The sequence below is a fragment of the Anomaloglossus baeobatrachus genome, chromosome 3, assembly GCF_048569485.1.
Source record: "Anomaloglossus baeobatrachus isolate aAnoBae1 chromosome 3, aAnoBae1.hap1, whole genome shotgun sequence".
Taxonomy (NCBI): Eukaryota; Metazoa; Chordata; class Amphibia; order Anura; family Aromobatidae; genus Anomaloglossus; species Anomaloglossus baeobatrachus.
Genome location: NC_134355.1, coordinates 188,200,114 through 188,215,908, shown reverse-complemented (window position 1 = coordinate 188,215,908; position 15,795 = coordinate 188,200,114). Strand labels below are relative to the sequence as shown.

The following is a 15,795-nucleotide window of genomic DNA, read 5'->3' as shown; positions in this document are numbered from 1 at the left end:
GCATCCGCAGAGAGGCCGCACTTAGGTACCAGACAGGAGAGCCTGAGGGAGCCCCAAGCAAAGAGGCCCCCCCTCATAGCCTAAGGGCTGCGTCCACAACATCTTAGGGGACACCCCACTCCTCTCTCCACTACCTGAGGCCCTGCCAGGGATGAGACTCTCACATTTAGGGTCGCAAGAAGGGCACTTTGGCAATATTCTAAGATCCTGAGCCATATATCTTCCTAGACCAGACCTGGGCAAGTGGCGGCCCGCGGGCCACATCCGGCCCGCCTGCTCTCTGTGACCGGCCCGCCCGTCTTCAGCCGGTGCAGTGGAGCTGGGCTGCAGCGTGCCGAGCAGGGGGAGATCCTGTGCAGGTCCGCACAGTCAGTGCAGGCAGCGGAACGCAGGAGTCTTTCCTCTGTTCCCTGCCGGCACTAATTGTCAGTGACACACGCGCGCGCTCTGACGTTGTCAGTACTGCGCTGCGTGTGTCATTTCAAAAGTTCCCGCCCGGCAGGAGAAGAAGCAGCACAGCAGACGGAATAATTCATTTTGCAGGACCTGCGATGATGTCACGCCCATGTGACTGTGTGGGAGGAGACACAGGATGCCGGGCAGAAAGCAAAGATAGTGAATCCTGAAGGAGATGTGGACACATGATGACTGGTAATGAGAAAAGAGGGGACATGAGGGGGAGGGGGGCTGCAGGGTGAGTGCATATGAGGGAAGATGGAGCTGCAGGGTGAGTGCATATGAGGGAACATGGAGCTGCAGGGTGAGTGCATATGAGGGAACATGGAGCTGCAGGGTGAGTGGCATATGAGGGAAGATGGAGCTGCAGGGTGAGTGCATATGAGGGAACATGGAGCTGCAGGGTGAGTGCATATGAGGGAACATGGAGCTGCAGGGTGAGTGGCATATGAGGGAAGATGGAGCTGCAGGGTGAGTGGCATATGAGGGCTGCAGACTGACAGAAGGATGTGAAGGGGTGCAGAGTGTTTGAGAGGGGTAAGTTGGGGTACGGGCAGGGTGAGATATGTGGGCATGGTGTGTGACATATGGGGGTGTAGTGTGTGTGATATGGGGGTGCAGGCTAGTGGTGTAGTATATGGGGGTATAGTGATGTAGTATATTACAGGTGTGCTATATGGAGGTGTAGTATATTACAGGTGTGCTATATGGGGGTGTACTATATGGGGGTGTACTATATTACAGGTGTGCTATATGGGGGTGTACTATATTACAGGTGTGCTATATGGAGGTGTATATTACAGGTGTGCTATATGGAGGTGTAGTATATTACAGGTGTGCTATATGGAGGTGTAGTATATTACAGGTGTGCTATATGGGGGTGTACTATATTACAGGTGTGCTATATGGGGGTGTACTATATTACAGGTGTGCTATATGGAGGTGTAGTATATTACAGGTGTGCTATATGGAGGTGTAGTATATTACAGGTGTGCTATATGGAGGTGTAGTATATTACAGGTGTGCTATATGGAGGTGTATATAGTGGTGTAGTATATGGGGGTATAGTGATGTAGTATATTACAGGTGTGCTCTATGGAGGTGTAGTATATTACAGGTGTACTATATGGAGGTGTAGTATATTACAGGTGTACTATATGGAGGTGTAGTATATTACAGGTGTGCTATATAGGGGTGTAGTGATGTAGTATATTACAGGTGTGCTATATGGAGGTGTAGTATATTACAGGTGTGCTATATGGAGGTGTAGTATATTACAGGTGTACTATATGGAGGCGTAGTATATTACAGGTGTGCTATATAGGGGTGTAGTGATGTAGTATATTACAGGTGTGCTATATGGAGGTGTAGTATATTACAGGTGTGCTATATGGAGGTGTAGTATATTACAGGTGTGCTATATGGAGGTGTAGTATATTACAGGTGTACTATATGGAGGTGTAGTATATTACAGGTGTACTATATGGAGGTGTAGTATATTACAGGTGTACTATATAGAGGTGTAGTATATTACAGGTGTGCTATATGGAGGTGTAGTATATTACAGGTGTGCTATATGGAGGTGTAGTGATGTAGTATATTACAGGTGTGCTATATGGAGGTGTAGTATATTACAGGTGTGCTATATGGAGGTGTAGTATATTACAGGTGTGCTATATGGCGGTGTATATTACAGGTGTGCTATATGGGGGTGTACTATATTACAGGTGTAGTATATGGGGTGTAGTGATGTAGTATATTACAGGTGTACTATATAGAGGTGTAGTATATTACAGGTGTGCTATATGGAGGTGTAGTATATTACAGGTGTACTATATGGAGGCGTAGTATATTACAGGTGTGCTATATGGAGGTGTATATTATAGGTGTGCTATATGGAGGTGTAGTATATTACAGGTGTGCTATATAGTGGTGTAGTGATGTAGTATATTACAGGTGTGCTATATAGAGGTGTAGTATATTACAGGTGTAGTATATGGGGTGTAATGATGTAGTATATTACAGGTGTATATAGTGGTGTAGTGATGTAGTATATTACAGGTGTGCTATATGGAGGTGTACTATATTACAGGTGTAGTATATAGGGGTGTAATGATGTAGTATATCGGAGGTGTATTATATAGTGGTGTAGTATAATACAGGTGTATATGGGGGTGTAGTATATTACAGGTATATGGAGGGAGTGTAGTATAATACAGGTGTAGTATATAGGGGTGTAGTGGTGTAGTTTATTACAGGTGTAGTATATGGAGGGGGTGTAGTGATGTAGTATATTGGGTAGAACTGAGGTAATTATATTAGTCCGGCCCTCTAAACCAATCCCAATTTCTCATGCGGCCCCATGGGAAAATTAATTGCCCACCCCTGTCCTAGACCCTGGGGCTGCCGACGGGAACACACAGAGGAGTGGGCACAGAGAACGTCCACGCGGACCTACACTCCATATAAAGGCACAGTCCATCGGACACCCCCCCCACAGGGGCATGTAAAGCGGTGAACTCCATAATGCTCAGAGGGAGCAGAGGGACCAGACCCCCACTCTACTCATTATAACATAATACCATAAGAACTGACTTCGACATGGTCAAATTTGGCAATAAAATGGCCAGCGCTCTGCCCAAACCAGCGGTGACCACGACTCAGGCAGATGTCGATAAGTTTCTCAAAAAACATCTCTTGCCAGCAGAGGCGGGGGCTGACAGTCTTCAAAACTCATCTGCTAATGCCACACAAGAAATGGAAGATGACGCAAGTGATGCAGAGGACATGGATTCCAGCAAGAGCCTCCCAATCTCCAGGTCCTTTATCAAACGGATTCTCAACAAAGTCTTAGAACCGGTAGTGAAAGAACTCTCTCACATCAAACAGGATATTGGCCAGATAGGCCACAGAGTGGAAACACTAGAAGCTTCCCAGGCCACTATCACCACAACCTCCAATGCCATCATCTCTTGTCTCCACCAACAAGAAGATAGTGTCAATCAAATACATGCTATTCTGGAGGATCATGAAAATAGAGAGAGGCGGAACAACCTCAGATTAAAAGGCCTCCCAGAATCGGTAGCAAACGAAGCCCTGATCCCGGCTCTTCAAAGCATCTTCTCCGACCTGATAGACGCTGATCCTACACCACCGATAGAGCTGGTCAGAGCCCATAGATCATTGAGACCCCGTCCCAGACAGGGGGAACCACCAAGAGATGTCATCTGCCGCTTCATGGACTACCGAATTAAGGAGCTCATTCTTAAAAAAGCAAGGGAAGCTGGCACCATAAGGTATGAAGACTCCGAAATCCGGATATTTCAAGACCTTGCAGCCACCACTCTGACCAAAAGGCGAATACTAAAACCCTTTACAGAAGAGCTACGCCAATTCCCATATCGCTGGCTATACCCATTTGCATTGCAATAACAGCAAAAGGGAAACACTACCAAGGCAAAACATCAGCTGAAATTAGACGAATCTGTGAAGACCTGGGGATTACTTTGGAGAAATACCCTGAATTGGAAATCCACAGTTCGGCATCTACGCTACAGCAACTTCCAGAGCCGTCACCTTGGCACAGCATCATTCCGAAGACCCAAAGGCCCAGGCGCAATGCGGCACAGAAGCTCCAGATGAACTCAGAAAGCGAGCCCCATGAGAGGGCCTAGGTTCAGGCCTACTATTGCCCGCCATTGCTTATACATGCTAAAAGCATGAAGTCACTTTAGGGGTACTGCACTTTCTGCTCCCTCTCGATGCATACCCATTTTTATTCCGATGTTGAAAATGTTGTTATTGTTGAATTTAACACCTTGTTCCCTATCTGATCTTTTCTCCACCCTCCATCCCATCTGCTCTTTCCTTTCCCAGCATGGTCGTGGGTCTGGTCCATTCATCCCACCGGAAAAAGAGACATCCACCCGCAATTGTCACTATGCCGACACATCATAAGGTATTTAATGTGATAAGTCTTAACGCGCACGGGTTGAACTCCCCCATACCAAGGGCACAGACTCTATCTAACTTTCATAAGAAACATATTGACATAATCTTTTTACAGGAAACACACTTCTGCAAAGGCAAAATTCCAAGCTTTGAAAAAGCACACTATAACACGTGGTTTCATGCCCCCTCCCCAAATAAACGTACTAAAGGAGTGTCGATAGCACTCGCCAAAGACATACCCTTTTTACCCCATCATGAAGTAATTGATCCTGATGGCCGGTTCATATTTGTTAAAGGCCTATTGGCGGGCTCAATGGTAACTATGGGAAATATTTATGCTCCAAATGTCAAACAGGTTCGATGGCTACTTTCCACACTCAAAAAATTCAGGACCTTTTCGGAAGGCACTCCAATACTCTGTGGAGACTTTAATGTAGCCCTGGAGCCAAAATTAGACTCAACCTCAAAAAAGAGCCACATATCACTCAGGGACCTCTCCCGGATCAAAACTTCTCTCCTCTCTCTTTCCCTGATCGATGTCTGGCGATTACAACATCCGACAACCAAAGATTTCACCTTCTTCTCCCATCCCCATAAATCATACCACAGGCTAGATTACATTTTTTTACCCAGGTTTCTATTACCTAACGTCACTGACACAACAATCCAATCTACGCCACACTCTGATCACGCTTATGTCACGGCAAGTTTCACATTGCAGAGGCCATATCTGATCCACCGCACATGGAGGTTAAATGAATCAGTCCTCTCCTCAGAAGACAATAGGAAACGTATTTCTGATCGTCTCCGCAATTACTTTGCGGAGAATAAGACACAAGACATCAATGCACCAATTTTATGGGAAGCACATAAAGAGGTCATAAGGGGAGAACTGATTTCCATTTCCTCACACCTTAATAAACAAAGGAAACTAATTCTACAAAGCCTATATGAAGATATAACTACTTTGGAAACCCAACACAAAAAATCTCTGTCCCAACAGACTTTAGAACTATTGACTGCCAAGCGGGTGGCACTGAGAGACATACTCAATAAACAGTCAGCCAAATTACATTTGAGCTGGAAAAAACGCATATTTGTACATGGGGACAAAGCCTCCAAACTTATGATGTCACTAATAAAAACAAGACAGGCTCGCACGTTTATACATACACTTAAAACACCACAGGGCCATCGCACCCAGGACTATTCCCAAATCTCAAATGAATTTCTACAATTTTATAAGACCTTATACCAATCTCGGCCAGAAGAGTCAGCAACAGAAAAAGACAAGAGAAAATGCGGCATACATAACTATCTAGCCAAATTAAACCTCCCGACACTCTCCAAAACACAACAAGAATCCCTGACAAAACCGTTTTCTCATGCTGAGGTTCAGTCCATCCTGTCCAAATGCCCCATGGGAAGAGCACCAGGCCCGGACGGCCTACCAACCATTTATTATAAAAAATTCTTTGATATCTTGGGGGATCACCTCCTGGCAACATGCAATGCTTTACTTCTCGGTGATCCTATTCCCAAACAAGCCCTGGAAGCCCACATATCATTAATACATAAGGAAGGGAAAGACCCGGAAAGTTGTGGAAGTTATAGGCCCATTTCACTTCTGAATGTGGACCTAAAAATCTACGCTAGCTTAATCGCTAACCGGGTTGCGGAAATCCTTCCTGACCTCATATCTCCGGAGCAATCCGGATTTGTACGAGGAAGAGAAGGGAAAGATAATGCGCTACGTTTACTTCACCTAATGCAATATGCTAGGGCCCAGAACTTGCCCCTTGTGCTTTTGGGAACGGATGCCGAGAAGGCATTCGATAGGGTGGACTGGACCTTCTTGCGGGGCACGTTGGAAGCTTTTCACTTTCCTCCGACTGTCATACATGCAATACTACAGATGTACACGTCCCCCACAGCCAGAATCAAAATAAATAACACGCTGACTGACCCCTTCGATATCAGAAATGGAACCAGGCAGGGTTGCCCCTTGTCCCTCCTACTCTTTGTCATGGTAATGGAGCCATTAATATGCTCCATCCAACGAAACCAGGAAATTGAGGGGATTAACCTACAGGGGACTCACCACAAGTCCGCCGCCTTTGAGGACGACTTGTTGGTAGTAATGTCCAGACCGGAAAGAGGCTTCCCTGCCTTCATGAACACACTAGAAGATTACAGCCAATGGTCCAACTTCAAAATCAATCTCTCCAAATCTGAAGCGCTGAGTTTAAACATCCCGGGCAATGTCACTAAACTTCTTCAACAGTCGTTCCCATTCAGGTGGCCAAAAAGCCACATTACCTATCTCGGCATCAAAATAGGGAAAGCCCCCAAATCCCTTTTTGACCTAAATTACAAGCCTCTCCTTCCCAAACTTACCACGCAAATAGCCTCTTGGAAAGCACCTTTTATCTCTTGGATAGGCCGGAAAAATCTAATCAAAAGCATCATACTCCCAAAACTCATATACCTCTTTCAAATGTTACCTATACCAGTCCCCAAATCTTTCCTTTCTCAATGCAATTCTTTAATTTCCAACTACATCTGGAACAAACATAAACCAAGAATTAACTTTCACACATTGAGCCTCCCAAAGGACAAAGGGGATATGGGACTCCCCAACATATCCACATACTATAAAGCCGCCGTCCTCTCTAGAGCAGTAGACTGGGTCAGACGCCCTCCGAATAAGTTATGGACGACAATAGAGGAACACTTGGCCCCCACCCCCTTACGAGCCCTCTTACTCGCTCCCTCCTGTCAGGGAAATAAAAGAACCTTTACCAACGAACTGACTAGAACACTTCTGGACAATTGGAACCATAACGTGGAGCTCCTGGCCCCCCCCTCTCCCCACTTACCCTAATCTCCGATATTCTAGACTTCAGCCTGAATCTTGCCAATACCGCAAAATCCACGCACCTGAGTAATGCAAAGATCCCGGCTACGGATGTCTTGGAGGACGGCTCTCTGGTCTCGAGGCAGGAGATGGGTGAGATCCCCCTCCTCTCTAAACTCACATTTCTCCATTACATGAAAATAAAACACACAATCCAACCACTACTGCCACAATCCAACCTCGCTAGACCCCTAACCACATTTGAATCCTATTGCTCGCAAACAAGGTCCCCCAAAAAAATCCTATCTCGCTTATATAACACTCTACTTACAAAAGAATTAGCAGTAAAGAGAGCTTACATACTGAAATGGGAAAAAGATCTGAACACCTCATTTACCGATGCTCAAACGAGCCAAATCTACGGAGCCTCGCACGGACCATCATGTTGTGTGAGGGTCCAAGAGAATTCTTTCAAAGTAGTTGCGAGATGGTACATAGTCCCTACCACGGTCGGCACATGGAAATCCGCCTCTTCGGATCTCTGTTGGAGATGCGAGGGGGACAAGGGAACATATCTCCACATATGGTGGACATGCCCACGCCTCCAGATATTCTGGAAGACAGCAACTCAGCTGATCTCTGACCTTACAAGCAAACAGGGGGACCCAGAACCCATGCATCTGCTACTAAATTTCCCACTGTGGCCTAATGATAAAGCTAACTCGAGACTAGTGTCATTTGTGAGCTCAGCCTGTAAACTGCTGATTGCCCAACTGTGGCGCACAACAATGATACCCACCATCTCGCAGCTACTACTGAAAATTGACCAATTATACTACGCGGAAGAGCTCTCAGCCCTCTCACGACAGAATATGTTCTCCTTTATGCAAGTTTGGAATGCCTGGAAGGATTACAAGTCCAAACCCCCTTTTTTGGCGGCGGTTGCGCAGAAGATGCCATAAAGGATTCTAAGTCATCTCCTCCCCCCCATTAGGGGACTGAACGAGCTGATGACTTAGTCCCGATTATTATGGACATATGATGAATGGACCCTAGACCAACACCCTCTTCCTACTCCACCCCCCTATCTCTTCCCCCTTTCTCCAATCTCTTGGACCCCCTATCTCTCTTACTAAAACTGAGTTTCAAGTGCTAAAAGGCTCCTTTCAGGAGTCTCAGTTACACCCCCCCCCCTCCTATTTCCTAGTTTCTCTTATTTGTTTTTTTTTTAATAAGAAAAAGGAAAAAACTGTTTTTTATAATATTTCGAGGGCAAGTTATGGTCTCGCTCGCCTTCCACCCCTCGTCTGATATAAAGACTATCAATCGATTTGAGAATGTCACCCCACAGACGACATCAGACCTGGAAGGCGGTTCAATGCAAATTAGTTTAATAGCGATACTAGATCTGTCTATGCTCTCTGATATTTGTATACATTTTGTTTATAACTGTTCAATAAACAAAACATTAAAACAAACAATGACATTGCATGTGAGCCAAATGTAATCTTTATATCAGTTAAACTGATCAAACATGGTTACCTCTGCCTTGGTGTATCTACTATAGCTGGGAATAGATTTAACGGGTATCACGGGGTATCAGCGCTGCCAAATACTGAAAGTGTGAGGCCCAGTGAAAGGTTAGACAGGCGCTTTCCTCCAGAGCTCTCATGCAATGCCGTCACTCACATGTCCGGTCAGGCCACTAGAGATATTTCGTTACAATAAAACATATACTGTACTCAGTCAAAGTTATAAGCATTGTTTTGTAATAGCAGCGACCAGCCTCGGTTCCCACAGACCCAGTATGGGACCTAATAAAAAATGCTTTGCATTTGACCATAAGGCCAGTTTCGTTTGGTTAATATTGGCCTAATTAAAATTACATACAGTCTTGATCATAACTTTACTAGGTATAGTTGTTGCTCTTTAAGTAATATATTCTCATATATTTAAGTGTAATATGTAGCGTGTTCCCGGCCCAGAGAGAAACCCCCCTCCATGAAAACCTCATTACCCAAACAGAGGGGATCTGTATCCCGCCAGTCGTGACATTGTAGTTGCTATTGGTTTTCCTCTGACTTAATTGAGACCTCTAGCTCACGTATTCATTGTAAGTACACGGCTCTACAACACTCTCACCATTCTTCCTTCCCATTTATACTGACTCATTAAAATTCTCTCATCTTTCTTCCTTTCTTTCTACGTCACCTTACCCCTCAAAGAGGGGGGGTTCTCTTTCACCCCTCCTTTCTCTCTTCCCTGCTCCTACAACCCCCCCCACCCCCAGGTGGGAGCGGCAGTGGACTTAAAATAACATAATCATGAAAGGAGTGAAACTTATTTCTCTAAATAGCAAAGACTTCAATGTCCCTCAAAAAGATCTCAGGTACCTTATTGTATGCACAAACAGAGGGTATATTTACTGATTCTCCAAGAGACTCATTTCAAAAAGGATGATGCCCCCACTATTACAGATTGGTACTATTCAAAGTAGTTCCACAGCATCAATCCTGAGCCACGATGGAAAGGTATGTATGTAGCCATTCATAAATCTATAGGATATTCTATTGCAGACATTCACATAGATTCTGAGGATATATATGTCATTTTAAAGCTGAAAATATTCTCAACCTTGTATACTGTTGCAGGTAAGTATGCACCTAATCAGGGACAAACCAATGCATGTCGCTCTTTATTGAAAGTCTTGGCTTACTTTGTAGAGGAATGTAGAAATGTGTGTGGCTTTTAAATATAAGTTTTTCTACTGCATATTTTTAATAATCTAATATTGTTAACATCCATTGTTCATTATAATCCCTACCATCACACTTAATTGTACAGTATATGCATGTTTTAAGATATAGTCTTTTACTGTATATTTATATTAATTAAATACTTCTTTTATCTTGTATTTATTTTTTGTACCGTTATATCCAATTACATATGCACTTTATAAGAATACTACCATCTAGTGTTCATTTTAATTTTTACCACCTTATTCAAATTACATATGCACTTTATTGGTAGTAATTGAAACATGGACAACCTCATCCCTCGTCCATAGACAGTTTTCTATGGTCTGCATGCTCTTACATTTTTAAATATCACTCCCCCTATTGTGCTATTAATTCCATAGCACTTTACAGATGTTAGCATCACTGTCCCCATTGGGGATCACAATCTAAATTCCCTATTAGTATGTCTTTGGAGTGTGGGAGGAAACCGGAGTACCCAAAGGAATCTCATGCAAACACAGGGAGAACATACAAACTCCTTGCAGATGGTGTCCTTGGTGGGATTTGTACACAGGACCCCAGCGCTGCAAGACTGCAGTGCTAACCACTGACCCACCAGGTTTCCCTACAGATATTGGATATATTGAAAACATACTACTCCAACTTATATAATATAAAGGGAAAATTTTCAGACCTAGGCCCTCAAAGTTTACAACATATAGATCAATACATAGCTAATACGACCATCCTCCTTTATCCAAGTATTCAGTAAATCAACTAGTAGTAAGGTTCTCCGAACTAGAAGTTGATGATGCTACAAAAAATACTCCAGCAGGGAAGAGCCCAGGGCCGGATGGTTTCACACCACTAATATTTAAATCCTTCCAACAACAGCTAAGGGCGGTGTTACACGGTACGATTTATTGTGCGATTGCGTGAGCGATCGCACCCGCCCCCATCGTTTGTGTGTCACGGGCAATTTATTGCCCGTGTCGCACAAAGTCGTTTACCCCCGTCACACGTACTTACCTCCTGAACGACCTCGCTGTGGGCGACGAACATCCTCTTCCTGAAGGGGGAGGGACGTTCGGCGTCACAGCGACGTCACACAGCGGCCGCCCAATAGAAGCGGAGGACAGAGAGAAATATAATTGAGCAAAACCCGATATGAGAAAATAGCAAAACCTTTATTGAACAAAAAGTAAAAACAATTAAAAGACAAGGCTGCACAACCAGTGACCAGAAATATCAAGTAACCCCATATTGTTATAGTACATGATTATTTAGATACAGCCAACACTTACACTTACAATATTGAGGTCCCCTGCACAAATAAATATATATATATACAGGAAAAAAAACACAATAGTCATTTCTATAAGAGTAGCAAAAGCAAGGGAGACACTCACCAGTAGAAATGCCTTATCCTGACCACTATATAAGAGATATATACAGGCACTCTAAAATGCAATCCTAGAAATATAGGATACATATATAATAGCATGCAAGCCAGCACTATTAGCACTTGTAAAGCTGGGAAGGCCAGATGTAAAAGCAAGGACCCTGGCAAAAGGTAGCACCTGAGGGGGAGCCGTGGTCCAATGTTACGAGGGGGACCCGGGGAAGCGTGCCAAGATGGGAAATGGACTGCTTCCGCCGGTCAAGGTCCACTGTGCGGTGTAAGGGACCGCCGCTATGGTGGGTGAAGAGTGAGCGGGTTGCTGCTAGCGATCGTCTGGAATGTCACAGACGATCTATGTACACCGATCTGCCCTAACCCGTGAGGGTTGTATGGCACAGATCTCACGGCTCGGTGTACCTGTTGCACGGGGAAGCACAGAGGTGCCCACGCACGTGTGCCAGTGGAAGTCACGAGAATATGGCACGAGGGTAGCACAGAGGTGCCCACGCACGTGTGCTTTCAATAACCAGGTGAGTCCAATGGAGACTTGAGGAGCTCACCTGGGACAGGAACACGGCCTGTTGACGGGGGTACTGCCGGAGCAGCAAGGCAGGAACACGGCCTGCAAACGAGGTACTGCCGGAGCAGCAAGGGCCAAGCCCACAGGAGACAGTAATGCCTGAGCAGTGGCGTGGCAGCACGCTGCCAGACATCCAAACATAGGACGGTCGCGCGCCGCCATGATGGCAGGGGGAGCTTTTAAGGAGGTGCAGCTCCACCCGAGGGCGGGCGCGAGGCGGAGATGACGGACTTGACCCAATCAGGGTCCACGACGTCCCAGCCTGGCCAGTCAGGATTCACCACGTCACCAGCATTGTCATCAAGCCGTGTGACGTCAGTGAGCGAATCAGGACCCACCACGCATTGCACATGCTCACCCTCCTGCCTCTGGGAAATAGAGGCGGGATCCTCGGTCTCACAATGTGGAGAGATAACAGGAATCTCACTGCTTCCCTGAGCAGTAAACCTCTGCACATTGCGCAGCCTCGCAGACCTTCGGGGCCGCTGAGCAGGAGAGTCTGCGGCAGGCCAGGAATGGGAGACCGCTTCACTCCTTGTAACAGGAGAACCACTAGGTGTCACCCTTCTGCTGCCTCTCTGAGAAGGTATCTCCTGCACACTGCGCAGTCTGGTAGACCTTCGGCGCTGCTGAGCAGGAGTGCTCGTGGCAGGCAAGGAATGGGAGACTGCCTCAGTCCTTGCCTCAGGAGAGCCACGAGATGCAACATTACCCCCCCGTCTAGGCCCCCCCCTGTCCGTGCTCGAAGGCCGCTATCAAACCCGGGGCGCGGATATGATCCTCCAACTCCCAGGATCTATGCTCCGGACCACGGCCGGCCCACTCCACGAGGTAGTACCTCTTGCCCTGTATGACTTTTGTCTCCACAAGTTTTGCCACCTCAGGGTCGTCGGACGGGGAGTCGGTTTGAGCCGGCAGGGACCCCGAGAATTTATTAAGTCGTACGGGTTTCAGGAGGGACACGTGAAAGGTGTTGGCTATAGCCCAGCGTGGAGGGAGCTGGAGTCGGTATGCCACCGGGTTTACCTGCTGTAGTACCTTAAACGGACCCAGATACCTAGGGGCGAATTTGGCTGCCTGTACCCGTAGGTTAACATTCTTAGAGGACAGCCATACTAGGTAACGAGGGGCGAAGGATGGTGCAGGGCGACGGCGAACATCAGCCGTTGTCACCATCCGGTCTTTAGCCCTCTTAAGAGCCTCTTGGGTGTCATCCCAGATCTCCCGGGCCTTGGTCGCCCAATCCTCCACTCTAGTATCGGGTGACGTAATGGGCATCGGAACCGGGATTCTGGGATGTTGTCCGTTATTGAGTAGGAACGGAGTCTGGCCAGAGGATTCATGGACCGAATTGTTAATGGCAAATTCGGCCCAAGGAAGGAGGTTAGCCCAGTTGTCGTGATGCGCGGAGATAAAATGGCGGAGGTAAGTTACCAAGGTTTGATTAGTCCTCTCCACTAGTCCATTGGTCTCGGGATGGTATGCGGAGGAGATGTTCAGCTCTATCTGCAGGAGCTTACAGAGCTCTCTCCAGAAGCGAGACGCGAACTGGGGACCCCGGTCGCTCACCACCTTGTCAGGCATGCCATGCAACCTAAATACATGCCGAATGAACAAGGTGGCGAGAGCACGTGACGTCGGGAGTCGTGGGAGAGGCACCAAGTGGACCATTTTAGAGAAGTGGTCCGTGATGACCCATACGACCTTGTGCCCTGCTGACTTGGGCAGATCTCCCAGGAAGTCCATCCCTACCACTTCCCAGGGACGATCCGGCACTGGCAGTGGGTGAAGAAGACCTGCCGGTCTCTGCCGGGACGGCTTATTCCGAGCACACGACATACAGGCTCCCACATACTCCTGTACGTCCTGGGGTAGTCTCGGCCACCAATAATGCCTGGTCACCAGGTCTCTGGTCCTTTTGACCCCAAAGTGACCCCCGACCTTGGAGGCATGGGCCCACGATAGCACCTCGTTCCGTAGTTCAGGGGGAACGAGGGTTTTGCCAGGTGGCACCTGGTCCAAGGAAGTGGGAGTGACCATCCTCAAGCTGTCCGGGGGTAGTATAAGACGAGGCTCCTCCTCGTCCTCCTCCAACACAACCATACAACGTGACAAGGCATCGGCCCGTACGTTCTTCTCACCGGCCAGGTGGCGGATAATAAAGCGGAACCGGGAGAAGAATAAAGACCAACGGGCCTGCCTTGGGTTCAGCCGTTGTGCTGTCTGGAGGTATGTGAGGTTTTTGTGGTCAGAAAAAACCTCAAATGGATGCTTCGCACCCTCCAGGAGATGCCGCCATTCCTGGAATGCTAGTTTCATCGCCAGTAACTCCCTATCCCCTATGGAGTAGTTCCTCTCGGCCGGAGAAAAGGTCTTGGAGAAAAAGAAACACGGATGTTTCCTTCCTCGTTCGTTTTTCTGGTACAGGACTGCACCTGCACCGACCGAAGAGGCGTCTACCTCCAGTAGGAAGGGTTTGGAGATGTCTGGACGATGAAGGATGGGAGCTCTGGAGAAGTGAGTTTTGAGAGTGTGAAATGCCTCTACCGTTTCCCGTGTCCATGCTTTGGGATTAGCGCCCTTGCGGGTAAGGGCAATGATGGGTGCTGCCACCGTCGAGAAGTTGGGAATGAACTGGCGATAATAATTGATAAACCCCAAGAATCGCTGGATCGCCTTCAGCGAGCGGGGCTCAGGCCAGTTCATCACTGTCTCCAACTTCCCCGGATCCATTGCTAACCCCTGACTGGACACTATGTACCCCAGGAACGGCAAGGATTCCTGTTCAAAAACGCACTTTTCCAGCTTAGCATACAACGAATGGGTGCGGAGCCTCTTAAGTACTCGGATGACATCCCTCCGATGGGTGGTAAGATCGGGGGAGAAGATAAGAATGTCATCCAGGTATGCAACCACGGAAAGATACAAATCCCGGAAAATGTCATTCACAAAGTCTTGAAATACGGCGGGGGCATTGCAGAGTCCGAAGGGCATTACTAGATACTCGTAGTGACCGTCCCTGGTGTTAAAGGCGGTCTTCCACTCATCGCCCTTTCGGACTCGCACTAGATTATATGCCCCGCGTAGATCCAGCTTTGTGAAGACCTTTGCCCCGCGGAATCGATCAAATAGCTCAGTAATGAGGGGCAAAGGGTATTTGTTCTTGATTGTGATTGCATTTAATCCCCTGTAATCGATACAGGGGCGCAGATCCCCTTCCTTCTTCTGCACAAAAAAGAACCCTGCACCAGCCGGTGAAATAGACTTGCGAATGAACCCCTTCGCCAGGCTGTCCTGAATATATTTGGACATAGCCTCCGTCTCTGGAGCAGAGAGTGGATACACTCTGCCCCTAGGGGGCTCGGAGCCTGGCTTCAGGTCTATTCGGCAATCATATGGCCGGTGGGGAGGAAGAGTATCTGCGGCCCTTTTGGAAAAGACATCCCTGTAGGCCTCATGAGGTGTCGGTAAACCCGGCCCCTCAGTATTCCCTGAGGACCCAACCGACCTAATGGTAGCGGGTGGTTCGGTAGTCACGAGGTGCTCTCTACAGGATCCTGCCCAGGATGAGATCTCCCCTGTTGCCCAGTTGAGTATAGGAGCATGCTGTCTCAACCAGGGAAGGCCCAGTAGGATCTCATCCGTCCCCCCTGGAAGCACCAGGAAGGACACCTGCTCATGGTGTCCCGGTGGTACATCCATCCTGAGAGGGATGGTGATCTGGGTGATAGGATCGAGTAGTATGGACCCGTCGACTACCCGGACCCTGAGTGGCTTGGGCAACAGAACCAGGGGAACTGAGTATCGGGTT

General features: G+C 47.3%; 1 long non-coding RNA gene across 1 annotated transcript in view; it reads left to right on the top strand.

The window, feature by feature from the left end:
* Positions 1 to 545: 545 nt before the first annotated feature.
* The window catches only part of LOC142295117 (uncharacterized), an 80,069-nt gene continuing 64,819 nt past the window's right edge, over positions 546 to 15,795 (top strand). Inside the window, exons 1-2 of the long non-coding RNA XR_012751369.1 lie at positions 546 to 651; positions 4,333 to 4,414. This is a non-coding gene — a long non-coding RNA (uncharacterized LOC142295117). The remainder of the gene's footprint in view (positions 652 to 4,332; positions 4,415 to 15,795) is intronic.